Genomic DNA, 258 nt, shown 5'->3' with positions numbered 1-258 from the left:
TACTATGTCTGTATCTATATTTTATCTCTCATTATCATTACTGATATAATTTTGAACTAAAATCTTTAGTACATCATAAGTGCCAATAAAGATTTTCGATAAAGAAAATTTAATTCAAGAACAACCATCGTCACAAAAACATAGCTTTGGGAAAATAGATTTCGAAAATGGAACAAAACAATATCTCCGTCCATAATACTCTTCTCCTTGGCTACTTCAGAACCATTTGTATTCCCGATTTTACATAACTTTTGAATA

The sequence above is a fragment of the Penaeus monodon genome, chromosome 21, assembly GCF_015228065.2.
Source record: "Penaeus monodon isolate SGIC_2016 chromosome 21, NSTDA_Pmon_1, whole genome shotgun sequence".
Classification (NCBI taxonomy): Eukaryota; Metazoa; Arthropoda; class Malacostraca; order Decapoda; family Penaeidae; genus Penaeus; species Penaeus monodon.
The sequence above is the reverse complement of the archived record's forward strand: the minus strand, read 5'-3'. Positions refer to the sequence as shown.